We start from the raw sequence: 12,250 nt of genomic DNA, 5'->3' as shown, positions 1-12,250 counted from the left end.
GTGCCATTCTAGGAAAGTGCCATTGTGGTTATAGGCCGGGGGCCAATTCTGAAATTGGCACAAATTGGTACCACCCAAGGTGACCGTACGTTTTTTACATTTTCGTCTTCGTACATGTCTCTAGTTTACATTTTGGTATGATAACTCTTCCAATCGCCCAGCTTATTGACAGTTATCACTCCCTAAACAAACCAATATCCATATGAAACAGTGATGAGTATATACTGTATAGTGTGGTACGATGTGTACTTCCGTAGGATTTTTGTGCTAATTTTTTATTTTTTTTTGCAGATCCTGGTTCTAGAGAGTCCAAACTATGAGAAAATGATGGGTGCCAACTTTTCCGGACCCCCACCCCCTATCTGGGGGTCATCTAGTTTGGGGCCTCCCAGAACAGTACGCCAGCCAGTTAATGTCCAATTTTCTTAAATATTAGGGTTGTTTTGTAGGTTTTAAAACATTCTGAGTTCATTTATTACAATTTTGAAGCAGCCAGAATAACCTTTCTGACATTTTGTTGGGGTCTTTCCTCACCTGGGACCCCCCAGACGCCAGACCCCTGTGCCTATTTCAGTACTCGCTCTGCTCCTGCTCCAGAACAATGTCATATTAGATCATAATTGAATAAATGTTTTTGTTGCTGGACTCTGAAAACAAAAATGAGTAGTAGCAAATACCAGGGGTCTTCAACAGGGGCTTCGGGACCCCTAGAGGGTCCTCAGAGTTACTACATACATAGTGTACTTCTAATGATTTTTGCGTAACTTTATTTGTTTACTGCTTTGGCTTTTATAGGGACCAAACTGTCAGAAAATGATGGGTGTCAGATTTTCCCAACCCCTGCTCCTTTTCTGGGGGGTCATCTATTTTAGGACAATGCAGAACAGTATGCCAGCCAGTTAATGTCCAATTTTCATAATATTAGAGTTGTTTTGAAGGTTTTAAAACATTCATATATTGCACTTTTGAAGCAGCCAGAATAAGCTTTCTGACTTTTGGTGGGGGTCTTTCCTCACCTGGGACCCCCAGAATGACTCCTGAGCGATCTCAGTACTCATTACAGTCCTTGCTCTGCTCCTGCTCCAGAACAGTGTCAAATTAGATCATAACTGAAGCATAAAAGCTTTTGTAGCTGGGCTCTGACAACAAAAATGAGTAGCTAATACCAGGGGTCTTCCACAGGGGGTCTGGGACCCCCAGGTGTCCTCAGAGTTACTACAGGGGGCCAGCCAAATCTCTGGTCACCCCAACCTCCCAGTCAGCCAAGACATCTGACTGGAAAATACCCTCCACTCTCTGAATTCCATCCATTTTCTTCAATTGGTGGAAGCTCGGGGCAATTTGTCAAGTATCATTTATACTGCATTGTGATGTAGCTGGCATGGAGGATATGTGGTAGCAGTGCAGCTCCAAGTTCTTTGACTGAAATCCCATCCCATTACCCTGCATTATCACAGATGCGGGGTTGTTGGACCAAAGTGCTCCAATTACTCCAATGTCGATGGAAATAACTGTTTCAGTGAGGCAGCTTGATGTACAAGTACCCCTGGACAGTGGACATAATAATAGTTTGTCACAGGGACATACCCCAATCCAGCCTTTGATGCTGAGGTCATACATTCAAGATGTATGACAAGATGTCTGTGTCTGTGTGTGTGTGTGTGTGTGTGTGTGTGTGTGTGTGTGTGTGTGTGTGTGTGTGTGTGTGTGTGTGTGTGTGTGTGTGTGTGTGTGTGTGTGTGTGGTAAAAAGACACGTTGTTTTGCATGCCCGCTCTGACATCACACTCTGGCTTCACTGTGATGGCACACTAACAGAATCCCTTTTATGACCATATATGGAGTTCCTTGATGTCTTCAATATTAAGCCCATATCTAACAGGACTTCATATGGGAATGCCCATACATGGAGGCCACATCGGCCACATGCCACACTAACAGAATCCATATATGGCCAAGACAGATGGCCAAGACAGCCTATATCTGTGTGACTGGTTCTATAGACAGGGATCTCCATGAAGGGTATTGATGTCAGTTGTCATAACAAATAACTGAGTAAGCATGTTTGGGCTCTCACAGCACATCTCAATATACAGTACATGGATCTGTACATCTGTACACCGATATACATCACTGGTCAGATGGCAAAGAATTGGCACCCTGAGGCATCTTACTAGTAAATAATACTGAGAATACTAATAAACCATCAAGTACACTACATAAACCCAGGATGCATAAAACTAACAGTTTCTAATATTATTCAAAAATAGTTCGCAAATTGCAGAACTGGTTGCAAGAATAGGGCCAAAACTGGAATAGCCATTTGGCTGGCCCCCTGTAGTAACTCTGAGGACACCTGGGGGTCCCAGACCCCCTGTGGAAGACCCCTGGTATTAGCTACTCATTTTTGTTGTCAGAGCCCAGCTACAAAAGCTTTTATGCTTCAGTTATTATGATCTAATTTGACACTGTTGACACTTTGACAGGAGCAGAGCAAGGACTGTAATGAGTACTGAGATCGCTCAGGAGTCATTCCGGGGGTCCCAGGTGAGGAAAGACCCCCACCAAAAGTCAGAAAGCTTATTCTGGCTGCTTCAAAAGTGCAATATATGAATGTTTTAAAACCTTCAAAACAACTCTAATATTATGAAAATTGGACATTAACTGGCTGGCATACTGTTCTACAGTGTCCTAAAATAGATGACCCCCCAGAAAAGGGGCAGGGGTTGGGAAAATCTGACACCCATCATTTTCTGACACTTTGGTCCCTATAAAAGCCAAAGCAGTAAAAAAATAAAGTTACGCAAAAAAATCATTAGAAGTACACTATGTAGTAACTCTGAGGACCCCCTAGGGGTCCCGAAGTCCCTGTGGAAGACCCCTGGTATTTGCTACTACTCATTTTTGTTTTCAGAGTCCAGCAACAAAAACATTATACATTGAATAAATTTTATTCAATTATGATCTAATATGACATTGTTCTGGAGCAGGAGCAGAGCGAGTACTGAGATAGGCACAGGGGTCCGGCATCTGGGGGGTCCCAGGTGAGGAAAGACCCCAACCAAATGTCAGAAAGGTTATTCTGGCTGCTTCAAAATTGTAATAAATGAACTCAGAATGTTTTAAAACCTAGAAAACAACCCTAATATTAAGAAAATTGGATATTAACTGGCTGGCGTACTGTTCTGGGAAGCCCCAAACTAGATGACCCCCAGATAGGGGGTGGGGGTCCGGAAAAGTTGGCACCCATCATTTTCTCATAGTTTGGACTCTCTAGAACCAGGATCTGCAAAAAAAATAAAAAATTAGCACAAAAATCCTACGGAAGTACACATCGTACCACACTATACAGTATATACTCATCACTGTTTCATATGGATATTGGTTTGTTTAGGGAGTGATAACTGTCAATAAGCTGGGCGATTGGAAGAGTTATCATACCAAAATGTAAACTAGAGACATGTACGAAGACGAAAATGTAAAAAACGTACGGTCACCATGGGTGGTACCAATTTGTGCCAATTTCAGAATTGGCCCCCGGCCTATTACAGTAAGGCAAGTCGCGACCAGTCCTCTCTGATTGGACATTGTATTGTCCAGGATATCTGGCCTTACAACCCAGATAACTTCAGTCAAAAGGTTTGGACAACTTAGTTTTTTTACAACAAGGGTTCATATTTTAGACTGTCATTAGAGAAAAGCAAAGATGAGTTGAAATGTTTTTATTTACTTCTTTCTATTGTTTAAGTGATTTTAACAATTTTGATTTGCATGCATGCCCCCAGGTTTTGCAAGGAAGTGGCTAAATACTGTATGTCTTTTTAGACACAATAAGCCCATTCCCAAGATGCACTGCAATCTTTCATGGGCAGATGTGACTTATGGGGGCTGGTGTAAATAGTAACAAAGACATCGTCAGCTTATTTTGTGTCTAAAAAGACATCTTTAGCCACTTACGCATTAGGGTGTGTCATGAAATGAAAAATTGAGAAATCAGGGTTTTCCCTATGGTTTCAAGTTGTATTATGATATAATAAACCATAATCAAAAGCAAAAAAGTGAGTTTGACTTTATTTACCTACCCCCTTTTTTGGTGGATTTTGACCATTTCCGCCTAAATCAAAAATGTTCTTATTTGTAATTTTTTGGGCAATATTTGTATCATCACCATTCAAAACCAAATAATTACAGCACTTGGAAATGGTCCTTTTAAAAATAAAACCTTTATTTACTTTCCAATAAAGCCTTTTCTGACCTGCAAAGACGACAGCCAACCAGTTGCTACCAGCCATCACAACTGATTGAGAGTACACTCTGTACACTGGACTGGTTTCTCACCTTTCACAACCTGTTATTTGAATTAAATTGAGGCAACTCACATTAGGATGGGTCCCAAGACCAGGCATGAGGCTGGGACTAGCCTTGCTGATGTAACAGGTCCAGGAGAACCCATGGCATAGACCGAGCTACCTACCCTCCGGGGCGTCCTGAGGCACAGCATCTACCTGCAGGAGAAGAAGCTGTTGGAGGAAGGGGTGGATAGGAGGAACTACAGCATCAAGCAGCTGAGTATGGATGTCACGATGGAGGTGGTGAGCTGTTGGCAGAGGGCCAATGCTCAGTTCAGACCCCCAGTCATATTCAAAGACAGGTCCATAGAACGGAAGATCCAGGTGGCCTGGACTGCTCTGGAGAACTTTGCCTGGAACAGAGGGGGCATGAAGAGAGAAGAGGACAGGAAGAACTTCCTAAACAATCTGGACTCCCTCTTCAACATCGCCTCCTGTAGTCATGAGATCCTCCCCTGCTCAGAGTCAGGGTGTGAGGGATGTCAGGAGGGGGTACACCTGCTGGACTGTAACTGTAGGAGAGAGAAGAGGATTCCAAAGCTGGAGCTGGCTTTCATGATGTCCATGAAGACCAGGCGGCCTCCTGGCCAGAAGGCTTCAGTCCTGATGGTGGCTAGAGCAGTGTTTGGAATCTTCAGGGTGTTTCTCTTCATCACATTCTCCTCAGCCATGGTCTTAGCTGTAGCTTCAGTGTTCTGTTCCTGCAGCAAGAGCTCTGCCTCAGCACCCCTCCTGTCATCTAACTCCTTCTGGTGTTCCTTTTCCTTCTCTGCAGTAGCCTTCTTTATCTTGTCAGCCTTTTATTTCCGTTCAGCAGCTTTCTGTTGCATCTTAGTCTCCTTTATATCAGGTCCCACCATCATCATGGAAGCCTTCTGGCCAGGAGGCCACCTGGTCTTCATGGACATCATGAAAGCCAGCTCCAGCTTCGGAATCCTCTTCTCTCTCCTACAGTTACAGTCCAGCAGGTGTGCCCCCTCCTGACATCCCTCACACCCTGACTCTGAGCAGGGGAGGATCTCATGACTACAGGAGGCGATGTTGAAGAGGGAGTCCAGATTGTCTAGGAAGTTGTCCTGTCCTCTTCTCTCTTCATGCCCCCTCTGTTCCAGGCAAAGTTCTCCAGAGCAGTCCAGGCCACCGTTCTATGGACCTGTCTTTGAATATGACTGGGGGTCTGAACTGAGCATTGGCCCTCTGCCAACAGCTGACCACCTCCATCGTGACATCCATACTCGGCTGCTTGATGCTGTAGTTCCTCCTATCCACCCCTTCCTCCAACAGCTTCTTCTCCTGCAGGTAGATGCCGTGCCTCAGGACGCCCCGGAGGGTAGGTAGCTCGGTCTATGCCATGGGTTCTCCTGGACCTGTCACATCAGCAAGGCTAGTCCCAGCCTCATGCCTGGTCTTGGGACCCATCCTAATGTGAGTTGCCTCAATTTAATTCAAATAACAGGTTGTGAAAGGTGAGAAACCAGTCCAGTGTACAGAGTGTACTCTCAATCAGTTGTGATGGCTGGTAGCAACTGGTTGGCTGTCGTCTTTGCAGGTCAGAAAAGGCTTTATTGGAAAGTAAATAAAGGTTTTATTTTTAAAAGGACCATTTCCAAGTGCTGTAATTATTTGGTTTTGAATGGTGATGATACAAATTGCCAAAAAAATTACAAATAAGAACATTTTTGATTTAGGCGGAAATGGTCAAAATCCACCAAAAACGCCTATTTTTCAATCAAAAAAGGGGGTAGGTAAATAAAGTCAAACTCACTTTTTTGCTTTTGATTATGGTTTATTATATCATAATACAACTTGAAACCATAGGGAAAACCCTGATTTCTCTTTTTTTCATTTCATGACACACCCTATTACGCATGCCCCCCACCACTGAAATCAAAATACTAACGGCTATAACAATAGAAAGCAGTAAATGAAAACATTTTAACACTCATCTTTTCTTTTCTCTAATTACAATCTAAAATATGAACCCTTGTTGTAAAAAACTAAAGTTGTCCTTTAACAAAAAACAGGTTCACTTCAGCTGGCATAAACATTCTCAGACCGAGAACAATAGGTCTGAGAAAGAATGTGTGTGTGCAGCTCTGGCATGCTATGTTTTGGTACAAACTTAAATATTACAATATAACTAGAAAATATGCAATTTGTGAAATTGCGAGTGTGGTTGCCATAGTATGGATATCAAGGGTTTGATCTTTGATGAGGTGATGTCACGTGACATCACTGGGCACAATCAGAGTAATCAGGGATCTTCATATATGGGCATAATATACATACTGTATATGGACTTAATATTAACGTTTTCGGGGGGAATGCCCATATATGGACATATATGGTCTCATGTGGTCTATGATGTCATACATCTATGATGTCAGTCATCTCCGTGTTTGGGAAAAGTTTATTTAATTTTAATTAAAGTCAGTAGGGAAAATGTATTCACTAATAAATCAATATCAATTAAACGATACAATTTTTCTCTAGCAAAATGCAAGCGCACGATTCCCGATGAAGCCGGTCGATTTTAGACCCTCCCAAAAAAAACGCGGGCAAAAATCCTTGATTATGCGGGCTAAAATCCATGATTTTGCGGGCAAAAATTATTGAACATGCGGTGAATTATGCTGGGTTTTTATGTGAATTTATGCGGTGAAAATGCTAAATTATGCGAAATATGCGGGAACTTGTGAAAGTTGTGAGAAAATTCAAAATTATGCGAAATATGCGGGAACTTAAAAAACATATTTATATAGACAGTATATATATAATAAAAATTGATAACTATTAATTGAACCACTCTAATATACAGTACACTGGCTATTTGGAAATAGACAATCTACAAGCCTAAATTTAGTTTGTGTTTAGATACGAGTTCCAGTCTGGCTTCAGAGAGTCCCATTCCACAGATACATGCCTCATCTATTTGAATGATTACATCAAACGTGAAATTCACGATGGCAAATATTGCGGCATGGTCATGCTGGACCTCCAGAAGGCATTTGACACCGTCAATCATTCTATTCTGATCGAAAAACTCAAAGCTATTGGTCTTGATAGCACAGCAGTGAGATGGATGCACTCTTACTTGGTGGGGAGGGAACAGATGGTGGAAGTCAACGGAACCCTGTCCCCCCCCCCTCCCAGTAAACTGTGGAGTACCTCAAGGGAGTATACTAGGACCACTGTTGTTCTTAATATACGTAAACGACATGTCATCTGCTTGTGACTGCAATCTGTTTCTGTTCGCGGATGACTCGGCTCTCCTAGTCTCCGGCAGAGACTTATTGCAGGTTGAAAAGGCCCTTAACTGTGAACTTAACAAGATCTGCACCTGGCTCAATGACAACAGACTCTCAATTCACCTAGGCAAAACTGAATGTATCCTCTTTGGATCTAGTCAGAAACTTAGCCTTGTTGAGAACTTCACAATTAAAGTAGGTGACACTGTGATAGAAAGAAAAAACTACATCTGCTACCTGGGTTGCATCCTGGAGGCTAACCTATCCAGTGAAAAAATGACCACCAAGGTTATCAATAAAGTCAACCAACGAATTCGCTTCTTGCAAAGGGTTGCCCCGCTGATCAATACTAAATCCCGAAAGACACTAGGAGGAGCTCTTATTGGGCCCCTCATTGATTACGGAGTCCTTGTCTGGTATCGCGACGCCCCAGCCGCCTTAAAGTTAAAGCTTCAAACAGCCCAAAACAAACTAATTAGGGTTGTGCTTGGTCTCCCTCCTCTGACCCACCTTACCGATCATCACCACGAAAGCGTGGGATGGCTCAAAGTAGCTGACAGAGTACAGCATCTTGCAATGGGCCTGGTGTACAAGATACACTACACCTCCAAGATTCCCATGTACCTGACAAACTACTTCTTAAAGGTCAAGGATGTTCACGACCACAACACCAGAGGCAGCTCCACTAATCATCATCAACGTAGATTTAACACTAAACAAGGCTCTAACTCGTTCTCCTGCTACACCATCAACATGTGGAACGCCCTTCCTCAAGCCCTAAAGGAGAGCAAATCCCTAGCCTCCTTCAAAATTGGTATGAAAAGTCACCTTCAGACAGCTGCTACCCGTGACTTGTAAATAGACTAAGCCCCCATGCCCCCCCCCCCTTTTTTTTATTTTTATTTTTTCTGCCTTTGTATTTGATGTTATGCTTTTGAAACTGATATTATCCTAGATAAAGTACTATGTTCTATCCGTCTGTCTTTCAATGTTATATGAGATACTTAAAGTGTGGTTCCTGTGGAAATAAGCCTCGGCTTTCTAGGATCTCCTTTTAGTTGACCTTGTACCAGTGATTTGTACTGTCATGAAACTGTACTTTTTTCTATTGCAAACTTCTAATAAATTCTTCAATCAATCAATCAATTAGATCACCCATGGGGTGATCTAACCTTCACAACAATATGTAAAGCCCCCTCCTCCCTCCACAGACTGTGTGTATAAAGACCCCCCCCCCCCCCTCACCATCATCTCATCATCACTCCACTCTCCATTAACATATGTCTCCGTTAGCGTGAATTAACCCTGCAATCAGGGTCCCCCTGGGGTGGGGGAGGGAGGGGAGGGGAGGGGGTGTGCCCCCCTCATCAGAGGGGTTGAGTGGTCTCATGGAGGATGGAGTCGACAGCAGTGGTGGAAGAAGTACTTTGACTTAAGTAAATGTATCAATACCGCAATGTAGAGATACTAGAAGTAAAAGTAGAAGTGCTCAAAATGCACTTAAAGTAAATTACATCAGTATTGGCGTCAAAATATATTTAAAAGTACCAAAAGTAAAAGTACTCATTATTCAGAAATGATCCCATTTCACAAAACAATCTTTTTGAAAATAGTGAATCTACAAACTCACAATGCTTTGCATGGCGACGCATTGTGAGTTTGTAGATCCGATATTTGTAGATTGGCTTTCAAATGGCCGAGATATATAGAGCTGAAGTGATTAGTGTGTTTTTTAAATAATACTCGAAATCTCCAAACTAGTAACTAAAGTTTTCAAATAATTGCAGTGGACTATAAAAAAAGTACAGTATTTGCCGTTGAGATGTAGATGGAGTAGAAGTAGAATTGAAAGGTATTGAAAATAAGTACAAATACCTCAAAATTGTACTTAAGTCCTAAAGTTCCTGAGTACAAGTACTTATAGTTACTTTCCACCAGTGCTGGAGCGGACAGGTAAGGGTTGATAATGGAGTTAAAGGGACAGGCAGGCGAGCTGAGTGTGTTCATTTAGGGAACCAATCACTGGCTCCTTGTGTGGATGTCAGCCATTCCGGGGGGCCATTAAGGTGAGGGCTGATCCCATGGGAGAGAGACAGCAGGGGCGTGCAGAGAATGTTAGAGAGGCAGGGGCTGACATTTCTTAAAAAGGCCTTTTGGTGGAAATATCGAAAATAGCCGACCTTCAAGCTCACAACCGAGTTTGGATATCGGCTATTTCCGGTGCTTGATACCACACTGAACTAAGCATAATCAAGTCATTACTGGAGATGTGGCGTAACGGCATGGATTTCTACACAGAGAGGGCAATTCTTTCAACATAAGACGCTGCATTCAAGTTCAGGAGAGTTTGGACAAGGCAATTCTCTTGAATGCTGCCTTCAGGTATCACATGGAACAAGGGTGCATTTGCATTTCTTTCAGCATAGTAAAAACTGCATTCATGGTTTGGAAGAGGACACTTTTTACAGACGGATAAAAGGGCAGGGGCTCAAGCCCCCTTTGATGTCTACGCGTGCACGTGCCTGCCTGTGGAGGACAAAAGGAAAGAAGCGGAGGATATTGAGAGCCTGCGTTTCCCCTCCAAATAGAGGCTGATGGACAAGGTGTGACACCCAGACCCCAGTCACTTATCCTGACCTTAATGGCCACGCCGGATTAGCTGTCCATGTCACCACCTTGACCTCCCCCTTCCACCCCCCCACACAGCTTCAGACTGACGAGACCGCCAACACCACGGAGAAAGAAAAGAGAAAATAAGGCCTCCTACAAGCTCTCAGCCTATCTGATCTGACCATTATTTAAAGTTGTACTATGTAACTTTTTTTATAAAACAAATCTTAAAATTCTCCTAACTATTAAATCACAAAAGTTTTAGAAGATCCGCGCCGTGAATTTCAGCCTGTAAAGCCTTCTCTGTATGTAAACTGAGATCCTTGCCGTGGACCGGATCTCGCGCCAAAATTGCGTCATCACACTACCGGCCAATCACAGCGAGGGTTATACAACTGCCGGCCAATCACAGCGCATCTTGAAGTGGGGTCGCTATGGCAGCCATATTTGTTGTCGCCCGTTTGTACCATCCCTTCTCTAGGTAATTTCGCCTACCAGGCAGGGTGAAGGAGTCCGTATCTCTGGAATTACTGAACGCACAGGAACAAGGGACCCCTTAAAAGATAGATCTCAGCGAGGTGGAGGCAGACGCGGGGGTCTGAAGGTACGAAAAACGTCCGAAAGACGCGGACGCGACCGCGGTTTGCTATAGGGCTAATGACCACTAGTTGGGCATCTTACACAGTATGGCTTTAACTATTAAAAAAATAGCAGATATACAAGCTTACTGTAATACTACTACCAGTAAGACTCCCTAATCGGGAGATAAGCGACCGTCAGGTCGCAGCGTGATTTTAGAGCAAAATGTGTAGGAGCAGTGTTCAAAAATGTGTTCGAAAAAATCATCCTGAAGGTGGCGCTATATGGGACAGATCCATGTTGAAGACATGAGTGTAGACCAAGTGTGTACCGATTTGGGTGATTTAGGGCAAAATTTGTAGGAGCAGTGTCCAAAAATGTGTTTAGCAAGAATCGGCCTCTTGGTGGCACTAAAAGAGGGGCATGTGAGAATTGATGGGTTGAGGTTGTGGTTTGGCAGGCAAGGAGTGTATGTGCAAAATTTGGCATGGATCGGGACAACCGTGGAGGAGATATGAGCGGGGCAAAAGTGTGACGTGTGACGTGTGACTGACTGACAGACTGACAGCTGGTGGAGGTTTTGATAGTAACAATACCACGGCAAGCTTGTAGATCTGCTATTTAAAAAAAATCATGAGTCTCCGAATATTTTTTACCCGACTCTATACATTCCTTCAAAAAAGGTTTTTGAAAAATGTTTCTACGTCAGTGGTTCTCAAACATTTCCATGTCATGGGCCCCTAGAATTATATGTATGTATTTGGCTGCCGACTCCCGTCTCGAAATATTTGGGATTGACGGGACCGCCGATACAACGGAGAAAGAAAGGAGAAAAGGCCTCCTATACCTGCAAGCTCTCAGCCTCTCTGATCTCCCCCCCTCTCCCCCCATTAAAGACGTCATCCACCCACCGGTGAGGCTCCCAAATCGAGTTTGTGGCTGCGCTTAATATTCCCACCACTTTGATACCTCTGGGCCGTGGGACGGGCGGAGTCGGAGTGTGACATTAGTCATCATTTAAAGCGCGGAATATTAGATTGTGTCACTCATCCCACGCTCCGTAATGACACGGAGGGTCATAAATCTACAGCGATAAGAGCGCCGGTGATTCATCATAACGTCACGGCGAAGAGAACAGAAACAGCAGGCGAGACGAGTCGGTTCTTTATCAAGTTGTGTGAGGAAAAAAAGCTGGAGGAGGCAAAGCGAGGCAGAGTTCCGCAGCATGCAGGAGGAGGGTGAGTGTGCGCTCACAGCAGCCAGGCACCAAACCCATCCTGCGAGCGCTTCCTCGCTGGAGCCCCCATGGGAGAACGGACGAGCCCCACGCCTCGAGCACCGTCACGCGGGACCAGATTTTAACTACAGCCCACTGGCTCGGACAATCAGCTAAACCAGGGGGTCCGGGACGCCTAGGGGGTCCTCAGAGTTACTATAGGGGGTCCTCCAAATCTTTGTTTGGTAA

Source organism: Nannobrachium achirus (genome assembly GCF_963921795.1).
Source record: "Nannobrachium achirus genome assembly, chromosome: 23".
In the NCBI taxonomy this organism is placed as follows: Eukaryota; Metazoa; Chordata; class Actinopteri; order Myctophiformes; family Myctophidae; genus Nannobrachium; species Nannobrachium achirus.
Note: the sequence above shows the minus strand (reverse complement) of the source record.